At 51.0% G+C, this 12,852-nt stretch overlaps 1 protein-coding gene across 2 annotated transcripts in view; it reads right to left on the bottom strand.

Annotated features, from left to right (window-relative positions):
* GREB1 (growth regulating estrogen receptor binding 1) overlaps positions 1-12,852 on the bottom strand; it is a 135,637-nt gene that overhangs the window by 96,872 nt on the left and 25,913 nt on the right. The window lies entirely within an intron of this gene.

Here is a 12,852-nt window from a genome sequence, read left to right as displayed (position 1 = left end):
CCATGAGTCGAAGAGGGAAGATATGCCACAGATGGAGTGGTGGGGCCATCCAGACTAGGGGTTCAGGACCGAGTCTTTGAATTGCGCCTAGGTTCGGTGCCCGTCACATGACACACCGCGCAGACCACGAGCAGAGCTGTCTGCCATGAACCACACAGAGTCCGTTCAGCCGGTGACAAGATGAGTGGTGTGTTTTGGAAAGCACAGTATGAAAAGCAATGATAAGATGAGAGCAGACCAAGGCCAAATCTGTCCCAGACAATGAGGTCACGCTGACCTTCCAGGGAGAAGAGGATGTTCCGAAAGGACGTGGTACCGCAAGGCTAATGCAAACATACCGGAGCGCTCTTTGCAATCGTGCGGAAGCAGCTATCTTAAGGAAGCACTCTGCACCTGAGGAGGGGGGCACACGACCTGCCCCCAGAGGATGCCTCAGCCAGGCATTTCACACGTCCCTTCACCCCATCCTACACAGTCTTATGAGCTCAGCAGGAGAGGAAACACGAGGGCCAGAAATGGGCTGTCTCGCCCAAGGACATACAACTAGTGAGAGGCAGAGATGGGACTTGAATGTAAATCTATCACACTTGCAAGCCACTGACCCCCCCCCCCCCAATATTTCCTCTTATCCAGTTCCAACTCCTGGATCCTGGACACCAGCCTGGAGAGACGAGCAAGACCCTCCCCCCTGTTCTGCTCAACCCAGACCTCTGGCTACTGAGCCAGACCAGAGTGTCAGGTCACAATCACCTCCCAAAGAGAGGTCTGACTGTCCCTCACATAGACCTTGGCTTTGTCCTCAAGAACCTTCCCTTCTGCCTGTCCGGCCACCCAAACCTCCAGTGGATGCCGCCCGGGCGGTCAGGCCGTGCAGCCTGCCTCTAGGCCTGGCCTGGTCTGGTCTGGCCTTGATTCACCTCCCCCCACAGACCTTGCAAAAGCTCTCTCCTTGTGTGGGGCTTCATTGAGCCTCACCAGTAATGTCCAAATTGTCTTCTGTAACTAACACCTTCTCGAGAGGAAGGAGGAAAAAAGGGGTGAATTTCATATTTGAATTTCCTAAATGTCCACTGGTACATTTAAGAGCAATGTTATTGGTCTGTGTGAGAGTCTTTCCTCGGAAGCATTATGTTATTATCCCTTTTCTGGGAAAAAATAAAGAGTCCTTCAGCTGAGACTGAAGAAGCCCCAAGAAGAGACTTGCCCAAGTATGTACTTAGAGAGCCTCCATTCTGAGCCAGGCACTTTGAACCAACAGGTCGAAAAGACAGTGACAATTCAGAGACCCCAAAACCGTGAGCTACACAGGCTGTGAAGACAGCCCGCCAGGGGCAGAGGCGTGGGGACAGCCTCCTGTGATCGGTGATGCTCCCTGTGTAGGAAGGACACTGATCAGAGATTCCTGAAACAGCAGAGCTATGCCCAGGGCCTCCTGTCCTTCTGGTTTGACTTTGAATCAAAACTTTGGGACTTCTGCCTAAGACACTTGACATCTGCCCAAAGATGACCAAGGGCAAACTCTGCAGGTTTCTGAGTTGAGGACAGGATGCCTAGTTACCGTGTCCAAGCAAAGACACACATTATGAAGCCTACATCTGGGTGGGGGTTCTAATTATCACATTTTCTTTCTTTCTTTTTAAGATTTTATTTATTTATTTGACAGAGATCACAAGTAGGCAGAGAGGCAGGCAGAGAGAGAGGGGGAAGCAGGCTCCCTGCTGAGCAGAGCCCGATGTGGGGCAAGATCCCAGGACCCTGAGATCATGACCCGAGCTGAAGGCAGAGGCTTAACCCACTGAGCCCCCCAGGCGCCCCTAATCATCACATTTTCATGGAGTACCTTGCAGCAGTGTGTCTGCAAAGTAAAGCGGCAGGGAAATCTTTACTCGCGGCACAAAGCGGCACACAAGAAACGGCATGCGTGACTTGCACTGGGTTTGCGGGCAGCCTTCTTGGCGTGGTAACGTCGGTTCTGAGTAAGAGCTCCCGGGTGACAACGGAAGTAGAGGTATCTGGAGCTGCCGCCGCTTCTTCGCCCTCAGCATCTACAGGAGAAACGTGCTGGGTTCAGGGCCACAAGGCAAGCAGAAGGGAGTTTACTGCAGGGCAGCTTTGCAAGTCAAGTTCAACTGGCAAAGACGGACGTCTGCTTAGGGCTCCATTGTTTTATCTTCCAAAACCGAAGGGACTGGTGTATTGCAAACTTTTCATCACCTTGGAACGTCAGTCCATTCCAAGAAGGGCCCAGCGTGAACTCAGGCTGGATTGGCAAGCGTAGCGCCTCGGCAACCTGCCGGGGGCTCCTGTGACGGCAGAGCGGCGAAAGAGATGCTTGCCGCCCGCAGCAGGTTCTAGAGCCAAACCTCCCGCGGCTCAGACCCAGGTATCCGCCTGCTGACTGTGTGACCTTGAAAACATTACTTACTCTCTCTGTGCCTCAGTTTCCCCACCTGTAAAACGAAGATGATGCCACCCCCCCCCCCACACTCCAAAGATGGCCACAGCCTGCTCCCTGGAATCTGGGAATGTCACCAACCATGGCAAAAGGGACTTTTGAGGGAAGTGATTAAAGTTACAGACTTGGAGATGGGGAGATTATCCCAGATTGTCCACTGGTTCCGCCTAGTCACGAGTCCTTAGAGGAGGGCAACCTCTGTCTTGTAGTCAGAAAGGAGACGAAGAAGGAGAAGACGAGCAGGAGGAAGACGAGGAGGAGGACAAGGGAGGAGGAGAGGGAGAGAGCTGTGGGGGCTAGAAGAGGAATGAGAGATTCCAAGTGTCGGAGGGACTTGACCAGTTGTGGCTGGTTTTGAAGACGGAGGAAGGGAGGAGCAAGAAACGCCCGGAGACGATCAAAACCAGGACTAGCCCTCAGCAGACAGCCTCCACCTTGAATTACGCCAACAACGTAAATGAGCAAAGAAACACGGGTTCCTCCTTGAGAAGCCAGAAAGGAACAGGGTCCTGCTGACACCTTGATTCTGGTCCACAGAGACCGAGACTTCCAGAATGGTAAGATACATCTGAGGTGGGCTTTTTTTTTTCCTTTAAAGCCACTGAATTCATGCTATTTTGTTACAAGAGCAACAGGAAATTCACATCCTACCATGAAAAGCTGTTGCAGAGATGGGAAGAGTTTAATCCACAAGACACTTAAAGCAGGACTTGCACATAAGTATTGGTCTTTTTAAAGAGGGAACAAGATACATATAGTTCATGCTTTCATGGAGCTTCAGTCTTGTAGGGGAGGACAAAAAACAATTAAACAAGTGATTACATAAAATGCAGAAGGGCCAGGAGTGCCTGGATGGCTCAGTAGTTAAGCATCCAACACTTGGTTTTGGCTCAGGTCATGACCTCAGGGTCCTGAGATCCAGCCCCACACGGGGCTCTGCACCCAACGGGGAATCTACTTGGGATTCTCCCTCTCTCCCTCTCTCTCTGCCCTTCCCCAGTGCTCCTGCTTTCACTCTCCCTCTCTCTCTCAAATAAATAAATCTTTAAAAAAAAAAAAAAAATGTGAAAGGGCCGAAAGAGAGAAAACACAGGACAATCGGCCACAGCTGGTATGACTTCCCAATATCACAGAGACCTAACAACGACCTTCAGACACGGTCAGCGCCCATGTCCAAATGCCTTCTGTTAACAAGACCACAGATGGTAAGATCGAAACAGCCTTTAGACACGATAGGGGACTATATCCAACTATATTATCTCAAACTGTATTCAACTACCAGTCTGATTAAAAGGGAAAACAAATCATTAATGCTGTCAAAACTTTCTGAACGTGATCTTCCAATAAAGGTAAGACGTGGGAGGGGGTCTTTCAGATTAAAAAAAAAAAAACAAACCTGTTTTTATCTTATGCTTACATTTTCCCCCCATTTCATTCTATTCACCTATAAGAACCGGATAAGTTGTCTCCATGATACTCAAATTGCCAGCAAAATGTCATCAGAGTCTAATAATGTAAGTTGTTTGCACAGATTTTAGCCTTGGCGAAGTAAACCACCTGCCCAAGGCCAGGAAGGCCTAACAGATCTGCATTAATCGAGGCCCCCACGCTCCCTAACCACAGCAGAGCCTTCCAGAAGCAGAGACAAAACCTCACCCCTCTGATGACTCACTCACTGAGTCCGAAAACTCAGTGTCTGAGACACAGATGAGAAGCCCAGAAGGAGGAACGACGACTTCTCCTACTGAAAAGAAAATACAGTCACACTACCTGGACAATCCAAATCTACCTTAAAATGAGCATGACTTTCTCCTGGACTAAAAATGCTTAATGTGTTAGTTTTCAGCTTTCTATGATTGTGAGGCGATAAGTGCCCCCCCCCCAGAAAGGTTCACACGCTCCTTGTGACCTTGACGCGAGACCCCTATCTGGAAAGAAGCCCCCTGTTTCCTCAGCAGATTGTCCACCCCAGGCTGCGGGAGAGGAGAGCTGGGTAGTGCCAGTCACTGAATATGCAGAGACCGTTTTGCTAGAGTCGCTGTTTCTTTTTTCCCCTCTGCCCTTTAAGAAATAGCACTAAATCAACAAACCCTCTTAGGAAAACTCCCTGGATCTTGAGAAGTTACCAGCACCCTGTAATGACTCCTAAGTGTTTCCCCACCAGTTGCGAAATGTAGCAGAAACAAGGATTACATGAACACATTAAAACAAGACAGACCTGTGGGAAAGTCCCTCGGAACAATGCCTGTGGGACAGGAAGCCAGCTTCGACTGGGTGCAGAAACACCCCGTTCCTTACTTGCTTCACAGTAACCGAGGGAGCACGGTGGCTGTCACTCTCACCTCTTCTGCAGCTTAAGGAACAGACTGACCCTCCAGGACCACACGGGCTTCACGGGCCCTACCCTGGCACACCCGTTCCACCATCCGTTTATGGAAACAACTCACAAAACAGGAATGTCGAGGAACGTGAATGTCAAACAGCACATTTTCTTAAAGCCCGAAAGTTTCCAATAAAATGTTATGACAGATAGTCCATATGCATTTCCAGGGAGTCGTGACTTTTGGGGGAATTTCCAAAACAACAAATGGGAAAATATTTGCCAACGTAACAGGGAAGTTGTTGGAAAAGTTACTCACCTATTGAACAAAGCTGGTCATAAATTATATCAGAAAACAACTGTTAATGCATAGATTTTTGTTAACAGGATAATTTCTCGGAGAAAGAACAGACTTTTTAAATAGGCTGGCTAATATGCTGTCATTCCTTACAATTTCAAGGTAAAGGACTCCTTGCTGTTCCGAAGTACATGTCGCTTTGTGATACCCGTCATCATAGCCTGGGCCCCCAGGAAGGCAGAGTGACCCCTATCAGGGGTGATGGAAAGACCCTGAACACACTTTTTTATTTAGGGGGTTGAGGGGAGAAGGAAGGAGCAGAGGGAGAAGGAGAGAGAGAATCCCAAGCAGGCTCCACACCCGGCACAGAGCCAACTCGATCTCACAACCCCAAGATCATGACCTGAGCAGAAATCAAGAGTCGGAGGCTTAACCGACTGAGCCACCCAGGCGCCCCAACCACGAACATTATTTTAGCATTATTTTAGCACGAACATTATTAAGCAAGGATGGTGACTTCCACATGTCATCACCATCCTTCCTCACCACCTGAGAAAAGGGCACCAGTGGGGATTATTTTACAGGAGAGGAACCAAGATTCTGAAATCTACCAGGCCCCCCCAAGAGTCCAATGGACACAAGAACCAGGTGTGCCTGAGCCGCAAGTCGAGCCCCATGCACAGGGCAGTGTCCTGAGGAAGTGCCAGAGAGCGAGCTGGAAGGTAAGTGTCTGTTCACCAGACGGACAAGGACAGCAGGAAGGTGTGGCCACAGGAGCCAAGCAGGCTGGGAAGAGAACACACCAGGCACAGAAGGCTGTCCCCAGAGCCACCTGCTGTCCACTCTGAGGGCATGGGGCGGGCTCAGACAACTGAAGAGCTGCACTGACCTCCTTACTCTGCATACAAGCAAAATCCCCCAATTATGCTGACATCACTCCTAAGAAATCTGCTCCCAGAAAAATGGGCATTGGACCATACCCTTCTGGTTTGGTTAAGAGAGATGTGACTCTATTCAGAACTGAGAAGTCAACACTAAATCCAAGCCGAAGCCAAGTGTCTCCCACCAGTGAATGGGTCACCCAGTTACCACGTTTTCAAGCCCCTTTGGGCTGCCCCGATATGAAAAGAGGAGGAAATCATTCGGGGAGGTCCTTAAGTCCAGCTGGGGAGGCAGGTTGAGGTCTCATGGACCTGAAGCGATATACGTAATCACAGTGCCCAAGTCTGTCCCAAGAACTAACTTCTTGGCAGGGTGACGTGAGCCACAGATCAGACGTAAGTTATGTATCGCCTTGGCAGAAACAGAAGCAGCTCCTGCCCTGTGCTTTTGCCCCTGTGTCCCCTCATCTCCCATGTCACTGCCTGTCCAAGTACCTTTCAAGTCAAGAAGGTAACTGTTATGGGTTAAATATGTGCCCCCCAAAACTCATTGGTTAAAATCCTAACTCCTAGCACCTCCGAATGCTCCCCTTATTTGGAAATACAGTTGTTGCTGACGTAGGTAGCTGAGATCATACTGGAGTAGACTGGGCTCTGAATTAGTATGACCGGTGTGCTTATGCGGGGGATGTAAACACAGACACATCCACGGGGAGAACACCCTGTAAACACGAGAGCAACGCTGTCGCGAGCCAATGAACTGCCAGAAGCCGGGAGAAGGGCCTGGAACAGATCCTTCTCTAGTGTGTCAGAGACAGCACGTCCTGCTGCCACTTTGACCTTGGACGCCAAGGCTCCAGAAGTGGGAAAGACTGCATTTCTGTGGTGTAAGCTACTCAGTGTATGGAACCCGGGATGGTAGCCCAAGGAAACCAGTTCAACACATCTTCGTCCCTTACTCAACCATCTTAGTTCATTCAGGCTCCTTCAACAAAACACCACAGACAGTGTGGCTCGTAACAACAAATTTATTTCTCTGAGTTCTGGAGGCTGCAATCCGAGATCAGGTGCCAGTGTGGCTCTGATGAGGACCACCTTCCAGTTTTGCAGACAGCCACCTTCTGTCTGGCAGAAGGGACAGGGGACCTCCCCAGGGTCTCCTTTATAAGGGTACAAACCCCATCTATAGGGCTCTATCCTCATGCCCTTAGTACCTCCCGAGGAACCCACCTCCCAGTTACCATCACACTGGGGGTAGGTTTCAAAATACGAATTTCATGGGGCGACACACCAACATTCAGTCTACAGCAATGACTTAAGCCTTATCTTCCCCAAGAGGACCTTTCTTTCCCTCCAGAAAGAGGAGGTTCCCTGCCCTACCCTGTTACAGGGTTCCCGCTTTCAAACAAGAGACGGTGCACCCCCTGCAGAGTGGGAAGAAGGACCTTGGATGGAATGACTCAAAATGAGAACCTGAGCCAAATCCCTCTGTTGGGATGCCGAACCCAAGAGATGCAGAGTGGAGGAGAACAGGTTTGCTGCCGAGTCGGACTGGTGGCAGAGCAGAGGACCAAGTCCCACAAGCTCCCACACCAAGGACCCAGGACAGCCTTAACCCAGACACGCTCGGTTTCAGCCTGGGCACAGCCAGCCCGTGACCACCGCTGACCCCGTCACGTGCACCCCCTCCTGCCCCTCCCAGCAAACTCCTTCACTTGCAGTGACTTCGGGAAATCTCTTTTTCTTGACCAAATGAGGCAAAATTAGAATACGTGGTGTCCTAGGGCACTCACAGGTACCACCATCAAGCCTGTGCAGCTGGCTTGCCAGGCAACCGGCAAAGCCTGGCGAACACAGAGAAGACTCTATTCCTCAGTCCACTTCCACGTCCGGTGACTGATCGGGAGCTCGGCACTGAACCGCGCTCAGCAAAAACTGTTCAAAAGTCCGCTGGAGGCAGTCATGATCCACGGAAGCTGCCATCCGATGGCTCTAGAACGGGGCGGTGGCCTCCGGGGACTGCAGTAGCCCACGTTTCTGTATCATGGGGGCTGGCGGGAACACCTGTCAGGGGGCAGCTCTGCCCAGGGAGGGGAAGGTACTCGGTCGCGGTCCTGGGTAGTCAGCACATACTCATGACATGTCAAGGAGACAGGATGGGCACATCTGGGGGGACGAGCCCAGACAGGGAATTCTTCCACGCTGAAACCGGAGGAACAGACCGGTGCTATGGAAAGTCATTGAGAAGGGACAGCAATGAGAGTTAGAGAGGTCTGGAAGGCTGAACTCCAGCACCCTGATGCCTCCCCCTGTGGGGTCCCTCCCTTCCAATCGGTGAACACACCCTTGCGAGGCCTTCTTCCTAATCTTTCTGGCTCCTACACGCCATACCTAGCCACCTGTTCCTAATGGCTAACCTCAATCCCGCTTCCAACCAAGCCCTTCTCTCATTTCAAATCCCGAGCCTAACGGATACGTGATCCATTCATTTATTCACAAAATTTGTGTGGGGCCGTCTATGTACTACGCACCGTAAGAGGCATGTTATCTTGGCTTAAGGAACCTCAGCTCCAATGGAAGACACACTAAATCCAGCGCAAAGTGAGTAACACTAGGGAAAGGCCCCCAACTCCGCGGGGAAAGAGGCGGTCAAGCAGGTGCCCTCAACGAGCCCACGCCTGGCTTAGGGCGGCGAGCCAGACGGGGCAAGGCAGGAGCAGCACCTTTGGGCGGAGTGAGACCCCAGCCTCACCTCGGGAAGAGGAAGAGACAGGTGCCACAGGAAGGCGAAGGTATGGTAGGCCAGGGGAGCGGGGAGGAAGGGGGTGAGCCTGGCCATCGAGGTGGGCACTGCAGGACACAAACCCATGCCTCCATCCATAGCCTGGCTCATCCGGGTAACCCTGGGCCACGGCACACACCAAAGAACCTTCCAGACACATCGGCAGAGAAGGAAGTTGGAAAAATAAGCAGGGCCAGATGACTAAGGAGCTTGGCTTGACTCAGCAGGCCACGTCCGAAAAATCCCCGCGCTCTGCTCCTCGAGTTCCGGGTGGAAGGACTTCCCAGGGCAGGGCTCCGAGCCTCTGAGCCCTCATCACACTACCCGGGTGACAGCAGCCACGGCTCTTCCCGCCACCAGGCAGAACTATCCAGACAAAGCACATTAGCACTGGTGACTCCGTCCCTTCTCCCCTCCTTGTGCGAGGCAGCTCCTAGGTAACATCAGTGTGAAACTCTCCCTTGGATGGACCCCCCAGGATCTAGCCTGGGGTTGGGGGGGGACGGCAGAGAGTATTAACTAGGCCATCGGGCTCTCACACCTGAACCACAATCCTCAGCACATCTGAGGTGAGGCTCTCATCTCCCTCCTATTGCCCACCTACTGCAGCTGGAACGAGGGTAAAGAGAGGACGAGTCCCACGGGAAGGCACAGCAGGGCTCGAAGCCCCTCGTGGCACGACCCGAGTTGTGTTTTGGAAGGCACAGGAGGCTGCCGTGGTAGGAGTGTGACCGCCCGTGGGGACCTGTCCGGACCCGGTTCCAGCAGCCCTGGGAGGAGCAGTCACGGAGAGTGAAAGATGAGAACACACGCCCTCCCCTCCCCAACACAGCCGCAGCGGCCGACGAGGAAAGCGACGGCACCCGGCGATCCCCTGACCGTGGAGACAAGGACGGACGCCCAAGGTCAGGGGCTAGAATCCAAGCCTCCAGAAGCTGGGGGAGACCGAAGATGGGCGTGCATCCTGGAGGAGATGCGTCTGGGGAGCCCCCCAGCGGGCATGGGACCCCCCCCCAAGCTGAAGATCTGGTGGGAGCCCTTGTTCCTGTCACTCGTGTGAGACCCTTTATGTCTGGCAAGACGGGCCATCTCCACTTTTCCACTTTGAATGCCCGGGTGGCACACTTGCCAGGACGGTCTGAAACACGGGAATGCTGAGCCCCACGGAGGTTTCTCTGGGATGGTGTTCCGAAGCCTGCCCGACCGGCTGTCCCGCGCAGTCGAATCAGCCTCCCTGAGCACCTTGGCCCGGGCCCCTCGATCACAAAGGCCGGAGAAGGTGAACGAACGTCCGTTGGCCCCAGGCGTCTGGAGTGTTTCACAGAACGCTACAGGCTGGATCAAGACTAGTGTCAGCGGATTTAGCCTCTTTTCTCAGAGAAATGTGCCGTCACCTCCCGTTGCCAGGGGAGGGGTCGAGAGCAATCGCTCTGTGATGGTCTGCAGACCATCTGCTCTGTCCTCCTAGGCAGCACTCCTCTCGGGGAGACGCAGGAGGGGCTGGCGAAGTGACCACCTTGAAGCTGCCAGGTCAGCGACCCCTGCCCTCCCTCCCCGTGCAGGCGCCTCCGGAGGGCTTCCCGCAGGAGGAGGAGCCAGATGGAGCCTGCAAAAACCTCCCAGAGGCCAAGACACAGGGGAAACGGGGCAGAGAGCAGCTGCCTTGTTCAAATCTGCACCATTTAAGATAAAGAAACAACCTGGTATCTTCCTGGAGAGTCCCAGGCATCAGAATGTTATCGTCGGCATTCAATCATCTTTTTTCTGTACCTACCACACCTCCTCTTATCCCGTCCAGACGCTGAGCTCTCTGGGAGCACGGTCCGCCTCCAACTCCGGCTCTGTTACCTCAGCACCGGCCATAATGCCCAGCACACAGCCTGTTACTCAGAGAACGCTGAAAACAGGACTGAGTAATGAACGGACGGGCAGGAGGGGGGATGTGTGGGTGGGCGGATGGACGGGTCGACGGTGGATAAGGGGATGAAAGGTTGGGTAGGTGCAGGGCAGATGGATGGATAGAAGACGTGGGTGGGTGGATGTTCTTTCTTTTTGAGATCAAGGCTGAGAACTCTCAATGAACCAGACTGATCAGGAAATGGGACGTTCGTGTTACGTTTCTGATGAGTCAGAATAAAATTCCAACCTAAGGCTATAGAAGTTCAGAAAAGAGAGAAAATTCTATGGGCTAAGAAGATTAGGGAAGACTTCTTGAAGGATGGAGGCCTTGAAGGGTAACTAAGAGGTTCCCCAGGAGCCCGGGACTGTGCTAGAGATTCAGGAAGTCTAATGATGGCAGAGATCTTGAATGTCGTTCCTGGATAAATTAATTACAACAGCCAAGATGCATAAGACTTCCTTCCCTGAGAAACCCATCCTTCGGTTCTCAGGTTGGAATCCCGCAGGGGGCTTGGAGCCTCACCCTTCCCGCGCTGCGACTAAGGTAAAGACGCCCTCATCTCTCCGTCAGGAGGTGAGCTATGGGCCCCCGCAGACCTCCCGCCCCCAGAACAGATGAAGAAATGTCCTTCCTTGGGAACAAAGAGAACAGATTTGATTAATCTGCAGAGGTTCCTGGAACCATGCCCTGCCTACTTATGGTCCCGTTTATGAATAACAAACAGGAAAATATTCTTCTACATATCGCTGTCCAGTTTTCCCAGCACCATTTATTGAAGAGACTGTCTTTTTTCCATTGAATATTTTTTCCTGTTTTGTCGAAGATTATTTGACCATAGAGTTGAGGGTCCATATCTGGGCTCTCCACTCTGTTCCACTGGTCTATGTGTCTGTTTTTATGCCAGTACCACGCTGTCTTGGTGATCACAGCTTTGTAGTAAAGCTTGAAATCGGGTAACGTGATGCCGCCAGTTTTGTTTTTGTTTTTCAACATTTCCTTAGCAATTCGGGGTCTCTTCTGGCTCCATACAAATTTTAGGATTATTTGCTCCAGCTCTTTGAAAAATATCGGTGGAATTTTGATCGGAATGGCATTAAAAGTATAGATTGCTCTAGGCAGTATAGACATTTTAACAATGTTTATTCTTCCAATCCAAGAGCATGGAACAGTCTTCCATCTTTTTGTGTCTTCTTCAATTTCTTTCATGAGTGTTCTGTAGTTCCTCGAGTACAGGTCCTTTACTTCTTTGGTTAGGTTTATGCCCAGGTATCTTATGGTTCTTGGTGCTATAGTAAATGGAATCGATTCTCTAATTTCCCTTTCTGTATTTTCATTGTTAGTGTATAAGAAAGCCACTGATTTCTGTACATTGACTTTGTATCCTGCCACGTTACTGAATTGCTGTATGAGTTCTAGCAGTTTGGGGGTGGAGTCTTTGGGGTTTTCCATATAAAGAATCATGTCATCTGCGAAGAGAGAGAGTTTGACTTCTTCCTTGCCAATTTGGATACCTTTTATTTCTCTTTGTTGTCTGATTGCCGTTGCTAGAACTTCTAATACTATGTTGAACAAGAGTGGTGAGAGTGGGCATCCTTGTCGTGTTCCTGATCTCAACGGGAAGGCTGCAAGCTTTTTCCCATTGAGGATGATATTTGCTGTGGGTCTTTCATAGATAGATTTTATGAAGTTCAGGAATGTTCCCTCTATCCCTATACTTTGAAGCGTTTTCATCAGGAACGGATGCTGGATTTTGTCAAATGCTTTTTCTGCATCAATTGAGAGGACCATGTGGTTCTTCTCTCTTCTCTTATTGATGTGTTCTATCACACTGATTGATTTGCGAATGTTGAACCAACCTTGCAACCCAGGGATGAATCCCACCTGGTCATGGTGGATAATCTTTTGAATGTGCTGCTGGATCCTGTTTGCTAGGATCTTGTTGAGAATCTTTGCATCCATATTCATCAGTGATATTGGTCTGAAATTCTCCTTTTTGGTAGGGTCTTTGCCTGGTTTGGGGATCAAGGTAATGCTGGCTTCATAAAAAGAGTCTACTCGAAATGGATAAAAGACCTCAACGTGAGACAGGAATCTATCAGAATCCTAGAGGAGAACATAGGCAGTAACCTCTTCGATATCAGCCACAGCAACTTCTTTCAAGATATGTCTCCAAAGGCCAAGGAAACAAAAGCAAAAATGAACTTTTGGGACTTCAT

The sequence above is a fragment of the Meles meles genome, chromosome 15, assembly GCF_922984935.1.
Source record: "Meles meles chromosome 15, mMelMel3.1 paternal haplotype, whole genome shotgun sequence".
Lineage (NCBI taxonomy): Eukaryota > Metazoa > Chordata > Mammalia > Carnivora > Mustelidae > Meles > Meles meles.
This window is presented reverse-complemented; position numbering and strand designations above follow the sequence as displayed.